At 33.8% G+C, this 17,407-nt stretch overlaps 1 long non-coding RNA gene across 1 annotated transcript; it reads right to left on the bottom strand.

Annotated features, from left to right (window-relative positions):
- Window positions 1-2,660: 2,660 nt before the first annotated feature.
- Window positions 2,661-8,834, bottom strand: LOC127814154 (uncharacterized). Its single transcript, XR_008026291.1, has 6 exons — window positions 8,574-8,834; window positions 8,305-8,425; window positions 7,997-8,210; window positions 7,763-7,838; window positions 7,555-7,658; window positions 2,661-3,449 (listed from the first exon to the last, which is right to left on the bottom strand). It is a non-coding gene; the product is annotated as an uncharacterized LOC127814154 (long non-coding RNA).
- Window positions 8,835-17,407: the final 8,573 nt, after the last annotated feature.

The raw sequence follows: 17,407 nt of genomic DNA, 5'->3' as shown, positions 1-17,407 counted from the left end.
TTTTTTAAAAAAATAAAAATAAAAACTTTAAAGAAAGAATAAATTGAAATAAAATTAAAAATTTAATAGTTAAGGCAAATTAAAATATAATAACACTTTTGGATTTACTAAAATATATAAACAATTTTTTTTTACATAGACAACAACACGAAGATAACAAAATTTATGTTTTTAAAAATTTAATAATTGTTCAAAGATACATGAGCACAAACATTTCTTGATAATCAAGAAAATTAAATTATTAGAACTTGTGTTGCAACTTATCAAAACAAGGCAGGTACCAACATTATATCGTAGGGGCGTTGCACGATAATAAGATTTTCTGGCAATGGAAGACAAGTGGACAAAGACATCGCATTGCAAGGGCGTTGCATGATATGGTAATTCACAGGGAGATCGAATCGAACCAGTATGGGGCAAGAAGTCTCTATTTTTGTATTAATCCCATACAAAAAACCCTTGAAGCATTTTTCTTCAAACCCGTACACTATCTTCATTCTCAAGAAAACACCTGCCGTCAATAAACTATCTGATCCCGCTTGATGAGCACGACCCAATCTTTCAACCTCCAAAATCTTGGATAATCTTTCTAACCCCAGTTCACCATCCATCAACCCTTCGCAAAATCTAGCCATGTACTTAACATCGTACACAGATCCAAAAACACGTCCAAGCATGACCGAAAACTCCAAAGCCGAATTTGGCAAGTCTTGCCCACCTAAAAGCCTCCAAAGATATGCAAAATCGTAGAGACCGTGAAATGTGACCCATTTGAGATTCTTATGATTCGACAGTATCTTGTTAAACACAATAGAGAAATGTAACATGTCAACTGCATCCCTTCTTCTCCTGTTCTTTTTGTTCAAACTATCATTCTTATTTTTCTCAACATTTTCTTTGTTTGGCGATGACTGGAATGAAGATTGACCTTGACCCTCTTTGATTACAAAATTATAAAAATTTACTTGCCAAGTGCCACCAACATTGCCTTCATCGTCCAATAACGTTAATCCTAGTTGTACAATTTTTGTCTGGTCAACATTGTACTTAAGGTCTTCATATACTTTCTCTTCAGAAGAGTGTCTCGGCGTCCGATGCAAGAATCCCGGGAACTCGGTATCAAATGCTATAGTATGATACGTATCAAGTTTGTCATTAATACATAACATTTCATTGTAAAAATTCCACTCCCAAACTTGCTTAATTCTAATCGATGAGCTCTCCATGATTTCTTATCAAATTTACTAACTCGCAGTGTTTTTGTTTTTTTTTTCCTTGTTAGTTAGATTAAGGGCCTCCTTATTTATAGAGAGGCATAAAATATAATTCTAAATCTCTTAGTATTGAGATTCTCAAACAACATCCTAAATGTCATGAGATTGGGATTCTAAGAGATATTGTCATGAGATTGGAATTCTAAATCTCTTCCGATTGAGATTCTAAAAGATAGTGTTTATCCCAATAAATTATTAATTAAAGTTTATATTATATCATCAACATTATCATTAACATATTAACTCAACATAAAATTATACTAATATTTGTTTAGTTTAAAATTTTGTTTAATTAAAACTAAATTGTAAAATTCCAATGAATTTTTAGGTGTTTAGCAGATTTGGATTTGATCCAAATTTATTACATAAATATTCACTAAAAAATAATTTTTTTAATTTTTAAAAAGGGACAGAACAATCCTAAATCTACTCAAGCGGGCATGCAATCATAAAACTCATAAGATTGGAATCATTAGAGATATTATTCATCCCAATACATTATTAATTAAAATTGAACATTATATCATCAAGATTATCATTAAAACTTCATCATCATATTAACTCAACATATAGCTATATTAATATTTGTCTAATTTAAAATTTTGTTTAATTAAAACAAAATTATGAATTTTTAGGTGTTTAATAATTTAAAAGAATTAAAGTAAATCAAATGTTTAACAATTAATTCAATGAAAAATAATTTAAAATATTTAAATTTTAGGGTAAATACTATTGTCTCTCTAAACCTTTATAACAAATTAATTCAAGTCATTTTATAACAACTATTGCTATAATTTAATTTTTATAAAAAAATTCATCAAAAAATATAATTTTACATATAAATATATAATAAAAAAATAACAAACACAAAGTAAACAAATACTAGCAATCTTCATTATTGAATCAATTAAAATCCAAACGTATCAGATTAAATCTAATTATAAATTAAATTGAATGAAGTTATTAATTATTGAATCTTTATCTAATGACTTTAGGTAAGATTGAGTTTTAATTTAAATTATGCCATGACTCTTAACTTTCCGTTTCTATAAAACTTTTCTACTCTATTTATGGAACACGCTAATCACAAGTTAAATGATTATGAAAAATTTATATTTTGAGTTATATAGATAAAATTTAAATAAATATTTACTAAAACAATCACTTATTATTTATTTAAAATTAAAATAAATTAAGTTATTATCACCCCAACTCTAAAGAATAGGGTAGTGTCAAAATTTGAAATATTATTAAATAATGAGAATAAAAGTGTATGTGATGCTATTGTGACACGAAGCTTCGAGAGAGCTTCCTGTCAACGTGACCTGTCAACGTGACCTCTCAAAACCTCTCTACTCTAAATGATAAAAAATAAAAAAAATAATAATCAAATTCCATTAACCATTCCCAGGTGTTTTTTTCTTCCATTAAACTAATAGTATACCTATATATATATATATAAATAAATATATTATACACCTTTGAACAACCTAGTCAACCACATGACATGCTACTTCACGATTTCTATGCAAAGCAAACGATACAAATTTGCATCCGCAATTTGTACAAAGGAGCCGCAAAAAAATCCGAGACTGTAGAGGCTCTAAAAGCTACAGTGGATTTAATGAAAAATTGGAGTCATGCAATTCCAGACAAGGCAGGCATACTATTCCATTCATGGGATATCTTAATTTTGCCAAGAAAATGAGGGCAAGGAAGGAAGAGACGAGACGATTATGAGAAAACCTTTTTTTTTAATCTAATATTTTTGGACTTCGGATTTTATTAGGGATACATTGTTCTAAGTGTGCACGTGCTGGACGGTTGGCAGGCCCAAGCTAAAGCCTAACCCCAAACCCGGATATTAATCGGTGTTTCTAAGTTTTAACCCCACAATTAATTCAGTATAAACAGCAAAGGAAAAGAGTAACAACCAGAAAAGAAAAGGAAAAAGAAACTCACCCGTCCATGAATTTTCTCCTCCAATCTTTTTATAGTCTTGGCTGTACGATCCATGTTTGGCTGCAAGGAAAAAAGAAAAAAAATTCCATCTTGAATTATAATTTATAATCTTAAATGGCACATTGAAGTGAAGTGATAAAGAACTTGCATAAAAAAGTCTCCATCTTGAAACTTCTGAAAGCCTCCAAACATAAAAAAATCAGCAACATTATCCTGAAAGATTGTTACTAGAAAGTGAATAATGACAATTTTCAACTGAATTTTTGGCACCAAAATGTCATGCTAAAATTCAGATTCAGTTTTTATATAACAATAAAAGTCACATGCCTCAATCAAACTAGGCGAGGTCAGGTACAAGAATTCTAAAACTCTGGGTCTAGCCATCTCTATCCATAGCCACATCCCAAATTCAGTTTTTATATTATCCAAATAAATTTTTACCTCGTTATCTGCAAGTCCATAAAGAGCAAAAGCAGCATTACAGCATTATGTTGTGCAGATCCATTTTTTTTTAATCAAGAAGCTTCAGTAATGGCACAATACCACTGCTATGGGCAACCCAGCTTGATTATGAGTATCCTTAAAAAGACAGCATCTCATTGCAACCAATAAAACACAATTTTTCAACTTCACAGGCGGGACAACATGGATAGCAAGTGTTTAGATTTCCATGGAGCAAAAGTAACTTGTATCAAGTTTCTCGCACTAATATCTTGCCAACAAAAGAATTAACAAGGACAAATAAAATTTATAAATCAACTCCACCACTCAAGCTTTTCCCAGTGATTTCAAGAAAAGAAAAAAAAAGCACAAAGCAAGGATTTATAAAGAAAGCAGGACTCAAGAGTTTGTTATTTTTATTATTAGAAGAACAGATTAAATTTGTAGTGTTCTGTAGATTTTCGATAGAGCACATGGTAAACCATGCTGTCACGACCCTAGGGGTGAATCAATAAATGGTCGTTAATAAATACTCGTATGTATTGTTAGTTGCTAACTAGATGGGGGTTAAGTGGTTAGGGAATTAGTTTACTGTTTTGGCTATTATGTTAGTTAGTTGTTATATTGTTAAGAATGCTGATTGCTGGAAGCTCTATAAGAGACCTACAGCAGTATGAGGGAGGGCATTAGAGAATAATGACAAGTTCTTTTCTTTCAATCCTCTCTCTCTCTCTCTCTCTCTTTGTTTTTTCCCTTAATATATTCTCTCTCTCCCTCTAATTATGTTCTTCTTCTTCTAAATTCCAATTCAAACCTTAGGACATCCTAGGGTCTTGACAAGTGGTATCAGAGCCAATGTTCTTGGCTGTGGATCCCACTAATTCCAGTAGTGATTTTGACGATTCTGACGACAAAGAATCCAGTAGCGGACCCAAATTTTAGCGGGTTCAGCTAGGGCGCGACATTGAAATTTATGAGTGAGCAAGTCCGGCTCGACTACAGGAGCAAAATGGACAGACGAAAGCAGGTGACCTGGGTTGACAGACGCAAGCAAGGCGTGACCCAAGACGAGGCAGTACGACGAACGCGAAGCTGGTGCAACTACAAGAGGCGGTCTTGATTAAAGCTTACAGACAGACACGAAGTGGGTGAAGCAATCTGTGTTTGGGGTGGAATTGACCAAGTTGCTGGAGATAATTCAAGAAGCGGCAAGTTCGGTGACTCCGGAACAATTAATTCCATCAGAGTCAGAGGCTTGGGACCTTTGGACAGTGATTGGGTGAGTGAAGGCATGGCGTGGAAGCAGGCCCGGGCGATCTTGAATTCCTTGGTGCAATTCTTGGCGATGATTCCAACAAATTCTAACTTCTAATTAGGCGATTGTGGATTCGAGTCTTGAAGACGGAGTAGAGCAGCGGACCAGAATTTCCTATTTGACTTTGGAAAACGACTTGGCCTTCCGACGGTGCTTCCGACGACTCTTAAGAGTGAGTTTGAAGCTATCAGAACCCAGCCCAAATTCCGCAGGACTCCAGTTCAAATTGTGGAGCGCGATTCTTACCATAGTGAAAAAACAAAGCAGACCCAAGGAATTCCAGCCGAATTTCTTTAACCCAAGAACTGGGCGATTGCAATTGGGTCCAGCACAGTGAGACGAGCAAGCCCAGTAGTGTTCTTGGCATCAGACGAGGTCCAAGAAAGAATATTGGAGGCGAACAAGAGCGCGCAAGTGACTCGGTGCAGTAGGCGAGCCAAAACAACAGTGATATCGGGCGAATTCAGAGCCAAGCTATCCTCGGCCACTGACTTGGATTTGGACGATTCAAGAAGGGGGTTACCGAAGTGGAATTCTTGGCTATCTGTCCTGGGTGATTGCTGTGAGGCAATTTCGGACGAAATTTCAATGAAGCTGATAATAGGTCAACTTGAAAGCAGTACAAACTCGATCAAATTTGGGAAGGGAAGTTACGCACCAAAAGCAGTTTTAAAAGCGAGCCATGGACACAAGATTTGAAGAAACATGCACTAAAATCAACAGACAGTTGGATGAGATTATGATCATGGTGGCCAAACGATTTCATATTTGCCTTCCAGCTGAGTTACTTTCTAAGGAGTATGGGGATCCGATTATTCAGAGGAAGATGTTAGAACCGGCGACAGGTGGAGATCTTGACATTTCTCGTCCAGGGAGTCAACTTTCAGAGATAAAAGAAAGCTCTAGATCCACGGTAGGGCCATTTCGAGCAAGCAATGGAAGCATACCTAATGCTTCCAGTTGGGAGACAGCAGGTGGAGTAAAATTAAACCAGGTTAGAGATGAGAGATACAGTGAAGAACTCAATAATCTAAAACAAGAAGGCTCTGTAACACATTACAAGGTCAGGTTTGAGGAATGGAAAGTGCTGATACTCAACTCCCATCCAACCTTGAATGAGTCTTACTTTGTGTCGAAATTTACTAATGGTCTTGACGATGCGCTAAGATTTAATGTGCAAATATGTTGTCTTACTATAGTGGAATAAGCGGTAGAGAAGGCAAGGCTGCATGAATTGTCATTAGAAGCCATTTACAGAAAACATGGACTGTAACCGGAAAATTATCATAAGAGTAGCTCGCAAGTTTGTAACGGACCACATGTAGTTAAAGGAGTTTTGACAAAACAATCTAGATCGGAACAACTTTACATTAGCTCCAAGGAAGCTGATACTGAAGTTGTTGAGGGTGGACAGGCAATCGATGAGGATTCAGACCAAAGACAAAAACTGAAGGCTAAGGGCATGAATGGTTCTAAGGAAGCAGATTCAAAAAGTATGGTTTCTTTGCCTTTGGTTTTGGAAAAGACTGAGGAGTCACAGCTTCGGAAGATGAAGGAACAAAAGGGTGCTGCCATTTGGTTCATGAGTTTTGATATTGTGGAAGAGGGGGTTGCTAGCATTTGGTTCGGGAGATGGGACATTGGAGAAGGGAGCCTTGACATGGCAATCCTTGGAGTCTACATTTTATTTTTGCAAGAAAAACAAAAGCAACAAAGCGTGAGAGAAGACAGGCCAAAGCTTCGAAGGAGAAAGAAGAGAAGAATAAACCAGATTTTTAAGGCTGGAATTGGCTGAAGAACAAGGTCAATAGTTGTCAATTCTTGGGGACAAGAATTGTTTGAAGAGGAGGGAATTGTCACAACCCTAAGGGTGAATCAATAAATGGTCGTTAATAAATATACTTGTATGTGTTGTTAGTTGCTAACTAGATGGGGGTTAAGTGGTTAGGGAATTAGTTTACTGTTTTGGCTATTATGTTAGTTAGTTGTTATATTGTTAAGAATGCTAATTGCTGGAAACTCTATAATAGACCTACAGCAGTATGAGGAAGGGCATCAGAGAATTATGACAAGTCCTTTTCTTTCAATCCTCTCTCTCTCTTTCTCTCTTTTTTCCCCTAATATGTTCTCTCTCTCCCTCTAATTCTGTTCTTCTTCTTCTAAATTCCAATTCAAACCTTAGGACATCCCAGGGTCTTGACACATGCCCACTTTGTATTTTAGCCTATCTTTAAAGAAAAACTCAGAGAGACTAAACAGCCAAAAGAGACCAAGATAAAACTTTCTAGAGAAGTAACATAAGCAATCTACTTTCCATTTCCCTCGCTCTAGGCTCTGAAAGCTGGCTCATAATTCCTGCTTATCCTTCCTCTTTTCCTAATAGATATGATTTTATTCAAAGAAGGCTAAAGATTAAAAGAAAACTGGCAGTTTTTCAAACGAAAATAATTCCAAAGCCTCTGCAGCAAGGGAGGTTTCGTTGAATCATGCTTTACTACAAAGTTAAATGCACCAAAAAAAGATACGAGCAATGAACAGTTGAAAATAAAAACATGTCCCAACCTCCCCAATGCAAATGCTGCCATTTCCCTCAGGTTGGGCTCAGGGGACTGAAGCATCTCAATCTCAATTAATGGTGGGACAGCACCACTCTGAACAATATGCGCCTACAAAAATCATATTCCAAAGCAGTAAGAGGCAGCATAATGCAGGATGTTGAATAAAAGTTTGGCAATTTCTTGCTTCAAATATAAAACCAATTTCACTCCACCTTGCAGTCCGAATCAGTAGCTGCAAATTGCCCAAGCAACAAAGCTGCTACCCTTTGGCTCTCAGAACAGCAGGGACTGTAAAGGCATCCATAAATCTTGTAAAACCAAAACATTGCAAAGAGAACAAGTATGCTAATTGCAACTCAAATACAGTCATGAGAGTTGAAAAACAAAACATTGCAAAGAGCAAACAGTAGGAAAACAGCAAGTAAAATTGAATGAAATATTAGTACCTCGGTAATCCGATTACAGGTTGTAAAGCTCCAGCAAGTAAACTTCCTTCTTAATTTTAGGGGATGAATGCACCAGATTACCAATCACACGGACCCGACAAAAATACTCAATGGGGAAGTAACTGTTTCTGGCGATATAAGTGTTCAAAAAGATGTCCAAATGTAAGTGAATTACTAGAGTTCCCGGATAAAATCATAGCCAACCGCCTCAAACCTGAAATTCATAATTCATAATTTCATAATATAAGCAGTGTGAAAGCAAAGGTTGTATTTATATGAATCATATAAATCAGAGAAATCCCACAAACCTGATTTTTGTTCTCACCTTTTTTAAAAGCAATAGTCCGCAGAGCCCCTGCTCCTGCTCTCTGCACCTTCATGACATTGAGTTCAAGCAAATCAACAAGTGATGCGATTCCCGCTTCATGCCTGGATAGAACGAAAAAATTCAAAGACCTTGATCATCAAAAAATTCAAGAACCACAGCGCTTGATGCTGAAAACATACATGCAGCAATAATTCTCTAGAACGCACACAAATATTAACGAAAAGTTTAAGAATCGAACCTCTGCGTTACCGTTCTTGGCAAGTTCCGAATGAACGTGTGCTGCGCACTTGGCAGTGGCCCGATCCGCCTCGGTGGACGAGAAAGTGGAGTCGAGGATTGCGACCTGAGCGAGAACATCGCGGACGATATCTTCTTGAGCTTTACCAGTCGACGCAATGGCGACCGTTCGATCGGCATCGAAATCCTCCGATAGCTTCCGCTTGATCGAGTTTGTCCTGGCAGAGCTGGTAGGTTTTTCACGCCGATTCTGGTTTCCTTGTCTTCTGTAGATGAGAGAGAGGGAGGGGGGGGGGGGTGTCCGGAGAGCTAGTTTGGGGAAATGGATTGGGCTTACGAAATTTCCTCGGTTCCTATTCTGAAGCGAACCCTGTGGCTATGGCTGTGGGCCTGCTTTTGAATTTTAGTGGAAGTAACTTGCGCTCCCGCCTCTTCACTTTTCCAAAGCCCGTGCTAACTTGTACATTCCCCGTCACCTTATCGCCCATAAACAGTGAAAAGTGACCCCTAAATGTCAGTGAATCCAAATTTAATTAAAAAAACAAAATAGAATTGAAACATTGATTTTATTTTATTTTATTTATTATCTTGGGATTATTACCCTTCTTACGTACTCTTCCGCTATTTGTATTCTCCATTTCAACAAAAAAAAAAAAAAAGGTAAATTGAGAGCTAGAGGTGATTAAGGCAAAAATGGACAAAGTCTAAAATGGACATGATAATTGTTGTGTATAAGTATTGTGATAGAGGGTAGATTGGGGAAGGCAAAAGAATGGAGTGGTTGGAGTTGGCAATCTTCTTCCCTCCCTCCCTCCTCTCCTCTCCTCTCCAACTCTCTCGCTTTCGCTCTTGTTCATCTCTTCTTCTTTTTTTTCTTGCTCTTCATTTCTTTATTCTATTTTCTTCATTTTTTTGCTCTTGATTGGAGCTTCAAGTGGAGATCCGTAGATTTTGGGGATTTTCTTCATCTATTTGGACTTGCACCATTTAAGCCAAGTTCTTCTTAAATCATCTTTTATTTGGTTGGGCAAGCATTTCTTGACTCATTCTCTTTCTCTCTCTCTTCATTTGATGCAAGATTTTATCTTCTTCATTGTGTTGAAATCTCTTTCGATAAAATGAGTTTCTCTCTCCATTAGTTGTAAATATTATATATTTATCTTGTAAATTGGATAATCTTGTTGAGAATTGGGGTTTGTTCACCCCATTTTTTGTTCAATGAATGACATTTGTGGGTTAAAAAGTTAATAGTGGTCATTTTGGAGTGTTTTGGGCCTATTTCATGCTTTCGGTGTGCATCGAGTAGACTAATCTTTAGGTTTAGTCGACTCAGCATATGCCATTTTTCTGAGATTTTTGTGCCAACCCTCGACTGAGCTTTAGTCAACTAAGCCTTTCCTTAGTCGACTAAGCCCTTTCTTTTAGGATGCTTATCTTGTACTCTTTAAACCATAACTTTTTGTTCCAATATCGATATTGAGATTCGTTTCTTGCGTTGTGAACCTAACTCAATAAGCTTCGTTTTGACATAAGATGTGAATTATTTGGATTCAAATTGAGCTTGAAGTGCCCTTTTAAATCCGGATCTAAAATATAGAAATTTTCAGCTTCTTAAATGCTTATAATCTATTTCCCAAACATTTTGTAGTGTTCAAATGAATCTTAAAATACTTCTTGATGATATGTGGGCGTCTTAAAAGGGAGAAATTTATCTTGTGTAATAAGAAACGAAAGCCATGATATAACACACCATCTTACACGGCATGTTATTATAAGGGAATTCTCGGGAATCTTTTTTTTCTTCCAAGTTCATCATGCACGATGCATCAAGAACAATCGTCACATGCTTTAACAAGCCTGACACACACGACGATCCCACAAACAACCTTCACATACACGCCAAGGCCGACACCCGCAATGATTCCAAAAACAATCTTCGCATGCACACAAGATCCCGAAAACCTCAATTTTGCCTGTTTAACTAATAAGATCAATAATCTTAAACTAAACGAGTCATAATATTACGCAACGGATATAATAACATCAAAATACCATGATCCACCACAAGATTCATACATAGTGTTTCCACGTCAAAATAAGTATTACAGCGTCACAAAATAATAACAACACTATCATGTGATCGTTCATACATATATCAAAATAGGTGCTACAACTTCAAAATGATACAACAGTTATCATATTAAACACCGTTGGCCCTCAACTGGACACGTCATCACCTTTGCAGCAGTCCCTGACTGGAACGTTGAATATTCTAGGGGTATAATCCAGATTAAATGATAAAACATCTAAGTAATGGCATGATACGGCTTACTAAATGCATGAATAACACACGAACATGGCATATATAGACAACGACAATGTGCAATACATTTAACTTGAGAAATCTCCCTAACATACTCAACATTTAGTGGAAAACCATTCCATAGACCATTGGGATTGATGTTGTCCCGAAATACTTAATCCTCGGGTGCCCTTCCATCTCACCCGATCACCAAGATTAACCTCGCCACATTCTAAAGAAGACCCCATCCCGTCCCCCACGGACATAACAACAACACAAAATCAACATCTCGATGATATAAAAATCACACGCCATGCATCGACTCTTTCATAAAACAATTGGATGCAATATTCCATATGTTCAACATGCATACGATACCATAAATAAATAAGTAAAATGCCTACACAATATATCCCAAGTCCTAAAGGATACAACCGCTCCCCTGAACCCATTATACGCACACCAAAACACTTTCAAAACAAATGATAAGACTGGAATCGAACCACTCACCTTATTTCGGAAAAAGTCAATTTTTATCTCGTAGAGCGTGTCGCACCTTGAAAATTGTGTAATCTTTATTTCTAACAGTCAAATTGTCTCTTGTTTACCGTTGTGATTATAAAAATCAATATTTTTCATTTTTCCCACAAATTTCTCAATTTTTCCTATTTTTTCAAATTTTTCTTTCCTTCAAAAATTCATAATGAATACCTAACACCTAATTTCACCAAATATGTTTACACAGATAATCCTAAAATAATTTTACAAAAATTATAAAATTAATTTCAGGGTCAACCCATACCTCACACGCTGGGCGAGTGGCTGAGGGTGGAGTCCACGCGTGCACACGAGCGGACTGTCTTCTCCAGTCGTCTTCTCCGACCAAAACTCCTTAAAGTTTGGGGCTCTACCATTTGTCTCTCTAAAGACTACCTTTGACGTGCTTCTCAGGACAGTATCCATTTCCCTCCACATTTGGTTTGCCTGTCTTTCTCAATTCCATTTCCTTCTACCCTTAATTTTTCTTTGAAAATTAATTGTTTCTCGCCAAGTACCAAAAATTTATGTTGAGTAGTCAAACATTCCCTCGGTATCACTTTACAATCCTTACAACATAACTGATTCTTTTGTCTCATGAGGAAGTAATTTATTCAGGAGTTTGATGTGACATTTTTATATGTGATTAAGTGTTCATCCTGTTTTATGAACCTAGTATTGGTTATGATAAGGTCACATGCCATAGAAAAATTTAGAATAGACTTCTTCTCATTATTATTTTCCCTGAATCTATACCTTCCATGTACCTCTCTATAGGCGATTTTGTCTCCACCCACATGACCATTTAAGTCACTTTCTATAATCACTTTCTCTCATCTTTGTATCATTTGTATGAGTCCCTCTAGGTCCTCCTATAATTTTTGATTTTATCTCCTCACCTAACTTCGCTTGTGATCCATATGTATTAAAAATATTCATAGTCATTCTTCATAGACCAACCCACGTCATAATAATCATATTCCCTATTCTCTTCAGATTCACTATCTTATCTACTAAACTTTTATCCATAATAATCCACACTCCATTTTTTGCTCGATTATTTCCTATGTACCATATTTTTTATCCAAATTTTGATAAACGTTTTACTTTTTCTCTACCCATCTCGTCTTTTGAAGGCACATAATATTAATTTTTCTCCTAATAATCACATCTACCACTTCTATATTTTTGTTTATTAATGTTCCTATATTCCATGACCCAATTCTTAATCTATGATTTTGATTTTGGTTTTGACTTTGAATTTGATTTGATTTTTTATTTTAAACTAATTTCTTTACCCCCATCAGTCCAAGCCAATGCGAAGACCCTTACTCATTTGTCACTATATTCGGATGCTGACGCTGCAATCCTAACTCACTTGACATGTATGTGTATAATACTAATTTTCTAGGTTTATGTCTAAGTCTATATATACCTACACATGTACATGTATGTGTAAACTACTAATTTTTTTGGAATCGTCCCGTCTCTCCCTGTACTGCCCTAATTTTCTTGGCAAAATTAAGACATCCCATGAACGGAATAGAATGCCTGCCTGCCTTGTCTGGAATTGTATGACTCCAATTTTTCATTAAACCCACTCTGGCTTTTAGAGCCTCTACAGCCTCTAATTTTTTTGCAGCTCCTTTGTACAAATTGAGGGTGCAAATTTGTATCTTTTGCTTTGCATAGAAGTCGTGAAGTAGCATGTCACATGATTGACTAAGTTGTTCAAAGGTGTATAATATATTTATTTATATATATATATATATGTATACTATTAGTTTAATGGAAGAAAAAACCCACCTGGGGATGGTTAATGGAATTTTTTTTTTTTGTTATTTAGAATAAAGAGGTTTCGAGAGACCACGTTGACACGAAGTCTCTAGAAACTTAGGTCCCCTCGTTCCTTCCCCCACAATAGCATTGCTGACATTTTTATTCTCATTAGTTAATAATATTTCAAATTTTGACACTACCCTATTTTTTAGACTTGGGATGATAATAAGTCAATTTATTTTAATTTTAAATAAATAATAAGTGCTTGTTTTAGTAAATATTTATTTAATTTTTATCTATATAACTCAAAATATAAAATTTTCATAATCATTTAACTTGTGATTAACGTGTTCCATAAATAGAGTAGACAAATTTTATAGAAACGTCATGGCATAATTTAAATTAAAACTCAATCTTACCTAAAGTCATTAGATAAAGATACAATAATTAATAACTTCATTCAATTTCATTTATAATTAGATTGAATCTGATGCTTTGGATTTTAATAGATTCAATAATGAAAATTGCTAATAATTGTTTATTTTGTGTTTGTTTTTTTTTTTTGTATATTTATATGTAAAATAATATTTTTTGATGGAATTTTTTATAAAAATTAAATTATACCAACGGTTGTTTTAAAACGACTTGAATTAATTTATTATAAAGGTTTAGAGAGACAATAGTATTTATCCTAAAACTCAAATATTTTTAATTATTTTTCATTGAATTAATTGTTAAACATTTGATTTACTTTAATTCCTTAAAATTATTAAACACCTAAAAGTTCATAATTTAGTTTTAATAAACAAAATTTTAAACTAGACAAATATTAATATAGCTATCCGTTCAGTTAATATGGTAATGAAGTTTTAATGATAATCTTGATGATATAATGTTAAATTTTAATTAATAATATATTGGGATGAACAATATCTCTAATGATCCCAATCTTATGAGTTTTATGATTGCTTGATGCCCACTTGAGTAGATTTAGGATTGTTCTGTCCCTTTTTAAAAATAAAAAAAAATTATTTTTTAGTGAATATTTATGTAATAAATTTGGATCAAATTCAAATCTATTAAACACCTAAAAGTTCATTGAAATTTTACAATTTAGTTTTAATTAAACAAAATTTTAAACTAAACAAATTTTAGTATAGTTATATGTTGAGTTAATATATTAATGATGTTTTAATGATAATCTTGATTATATAATATAAACTTTAATTAATAATGTATTGGAATGAACACCATCTTTAAGAATCCCAATCTCATAACATTTAGGATGCCCTTTGAGAATCTCAATCGAGGAGATTTAGAATTCCAATCTCATCACAATATCTCTAAGAATTCTAATCTCATGACATTTAGGATGTCTCTTGAGAATTTCAATGGTAGGAGATTTAGAATTGTTTTATGTCCTTTTATAAATAAGGAGACCCTTAATTTAACAAACAAGAAAAAAAAAATAGAAACACTATGACCTAGTAAATTTGATTAGAAATCATGAAGAGCTCTTTAACCAGAATTAAGCAAGTTTGGGAGTGGAATTTCTATAATAAAATGTTATGTATTAATGACAGACTTGATACGTATCATACTATAGCATTTGACACCAAGTTCCCGGGATTCTTGCATCGGACCTCGAGGCCCTCTTCTGAAGAGAAAGTATATGAAGATCTTAAATATAATCTTGACCAAACAAAAATTGTACACTGGGATTAACGTTGTTTGATGATGAAGGCAATATTGGTAGCACTTGGCAAGTAAATTTTTATAATTTTGTAGTTAACGAGGGTTGTCAAGGTCAATCTTCATTTCAGTCATCGCCAAACAAGGACAAAGTTAAGAAAAATAGGAATGATAGTTTCAACAAAAATAACAGGAGAATAAGGGATGCAGTTGACGTGTTACATTTCTCTATTGCGTTTAACGAGATATTATTGAATTATAAGGATCTCAAATGAGTCCCATTTCACTGCCTCTACGACTTTGCATATCTTTGGAGACTTCTAAGTGGGTAGGATTTTCCAAATTCAACTTCGGAGTTCTCGGTCATGCTTGGACGTGTTTTTGGATTTATGTACGATGTCTAGTACATGGATAGATTTTGTAAAGGGTTGATGGATGGTGAATTGGGGTTAAAAAGGTTATCCAAGATTTTGGAGACTGAAAGACTAGGTCGTGCTCATCAAGCGGGCTCGGATAGTTTATTGATGACCGGCGTTTTCTTGAGAATGAAGATGGTCTACGGGTTTGAAGAAGAATGCTTCAAGAGTTTTTTGTATGGGATTAATACAAGAATAGAGACTTCTTATCCCATACTGATTCGATTCGGTCTCCCTGTAAATTACCATATCATACAACACCCTTGCAATGCAATGTCTTTGCCCACCTGTCTCCCATAGCCAGAAAATCTTATTATCTTACAACACCCTTACGATATAATCTTGGTGACTGTCCTGTTTTGATAAATTGCTACACAAACTCTACTGATTAATTAATTTTCTTGATTATCAAGAAATGTTTGTACTTATGTATCTTTGAACAATTATTAGATTTCTAAAAACATAATTTTTGTTCTCTTCGTGTGTTGTCGTCTATGTAAAAAAAATTCGTTTATATATTTTAGTAAATGCAATAGTGTTATCGTATTTTAATTTGTCTTAACTATTAAATTTTTATTTTATTTCAATTTATTCTTTCTTTAAAGTTTTTAAAATTAAAAAAAAAAAAGCAATTCTGGATATATGTTCATTACATATACACATACACATTATATATATGTGTGTATGTTTATTTACATATAAATATATACTTGTGTTTTTTTTGTATTCATGTATACATAAATACATGTATATATATGCGTGTGTTTTATATATAAAATTATATAAAAAAAAGTTAAAAATGGATTTTATAAATCTGGTCCAAATCTAATAAAATCCGAATCTAGTAGGTTCAATCTAATTATAAATGAATTTGAATCGATTTATTAATTACTGAATCTATATCTAATGAATTTGGATTAGATCTAATCCATTTATAGATACTTTTCAATTATTTAAAAAAAATAAATTTAATAGATATTAGGAAGGAAATAAAATCAACGCTTCGTTACATGTTCCTTTTCCTTTCATTATAAAGTTGGAAAAGTGACTTAATGCTACCACGTGATTTGTTTTTTTTTTATGTAAATAAAAAATAGATAATATTAACAAATGTTTTAATGTATTTAATACATTTTATTTTTAAATAAAATGTATAATTTTACATTATTTTTAGTTATTAAACACTTGAATAAGTTGATGAGAAATAAATCAAATTTTAGAATATTTTATTATATAATGTGATATTATTTTGTTTAATTTTTTATTAATCTTTATTTTCGATAATAAATTTGACCATAAAAGACGATTGTAAAATGTTTATAATATTATGATAAAGTTAAGGTGATGGACTCGCTTACACATATAGTAGTTATAAATAATATTAAACAATATTTAAAAGAAGAATATTCTTATGATCACGATTATATAGTCATTTCATTTCTCTTTTATTGAGAGGAAAAAAATTTCCATTAAGCTTAATGATATTGGAGTGGGCTCCCTGGGGCCAATGAATGGCTAAATTGGGAAGCTGGGCCTGGCCCAATTAAGTGGGCCTACGTGGGTTTGGGTTCACCTGAAATTAAGAGAGAAAGCCCAATCATATCAAGTCGAATGAGAAACTAATCCTAGTTTGAGTCACACAAACAAACTTTGCAGTCATTTACACAATGGAAATATTTATAACGATAAAAAATAAATTTTATTAGATATTTCGTATCTGAATGTTTCTTTCACACTTATAGGCTATTAGTGTCCGAATATTCATACTATTAATTCATTTACGTTTTAAGTTTCTCTTAACATGATAATAAATTATCTAAATTTTATATTAAAATTCAAAATCTTCAATTTACAGTATACCATCACTCTTCCTAACTCTATGTTTCTATATAATTTTTTTACGAAAATTTTATGTTGTCCGCATCAAATAACATAACATTTGTCTGATATTAACAAAATGAAAGGGGGCACCCCCTGCATGCCCGACGAAAAAGACAAATCTAAATTTTTCTACTCTATTTAGGGAATACACGATTCATAAGTAAAATGGTTATGAAATATTTTATATTTTGAGTTATATAGATAAAATTTATATAAATATTTAATAAAACAAGCACTAA

This window comes from Diospyros lotus, chromosome 12, assembly GCF_014633365.1.
Source record: "Diospyros lotus cultivar Yz01 chromosome 12, ASM1463336v1, whole genome shotgun sequence".
NCBI classification, from domain to species: domain Eukaryota; kingdom Viridiplantae; phylum Streptophyta; class Magnoliopsida; order Ericales; family Ebenaceae; genus Diospyros; species Diospyros lotus.
This window is presented reverse-complemented; position numbering and strand designations above follow the sequence as displayed.